The sequence below is a fragment of the Fukomys damarensis genome, unplaced genomic scaffold (genome assembly GCF_012274545.1).
Source record: "Fukomys damarensis isolate Sample0158 unplaced genomic scaffold, DMR_v1.0_HiC HiC_scaffold_15, whole genome shotgun sequence".
Taxonomy (NCBI): Eukaryota; Metazoa; Chordata; class Mammalia; order Rodentia; family Bathyergidae; genus Fukomys; species Fukomys damarensis.
In genome coordinates this window covers 23,811,196-23,812,034 of record NW_022900927.1, presented here as the reverse complement: position 1 = coordinate 23,812,034, position 839 = coordinate 23,811,196, and positions in this window count along the sequence as shown.

Sequence of the window (839 nt, the reverse complement as noted above, 5' to 3'; positions counted from 1 at the left end):
AAGCTTATCTCCAGGTGAGTAGAGTCTATTGTGCTTCTCCAAGAAAGTGTAATGCTAATGTATCACAATGGGTCCCAGAAAAGTAGGTTTGTTAATTGTAGATTCTGAGTTATCTATTTCCCAAACCAGTGATAACTTGTTAGGAATAGGAAGTCAGTGGTGGCTATTAGATGGATATTAGATATTAGAGATAGATATTAGATATTAGAAATGGATAGTAGCTGCTGAATACAGCTGATTAGATGTCTAGGACAAAGTATATATTTCTGGTGATGGTCATTATTAAAGCTTTATAGAATATTCCAATAGTACGATAGCTGAAATGGATCTTCCCACTCCTATGAGGTTATCTTTAAGGCATTTGGAGTGCTTCATGTAATTTTTAGCAGCAGTGGTTTTCTTATAGGTGTTCACAACTTGGGTCAGGTTAGCCTAAGTTCTTCTAGTCTGTGAGGCATTCTTCAGTGCAGTGAAGATAACCACATCTTTGGAATTGTAGCTGCCTGAGATGATTGGATTTGGGCCCCACAGAGTCATAGAACAGTTGTCAGGTATGAACGTCACCTTATTTTCTGAGTGTAATTTTACCTTTAGAGAAAAGAAGGGAGATTTCTGAGAATAAAAGGCAGATTATTAGAATGAAGAGAACACAAGGTTGACAGGTTGGCCATCTTACTGGGTTTACAAACAAGATTAAATACCTTAAAAAGCCTAAGTTTACCTTAAAGGGGGAAGTATTTAGCTTTGTAAGTCAGACAATTGTTATTATTATTATTATTTATTTATTTATTTATTTTGTTTTTTTTTGAGACAGGGTCTTGCTGCATAATTCAGCCTGG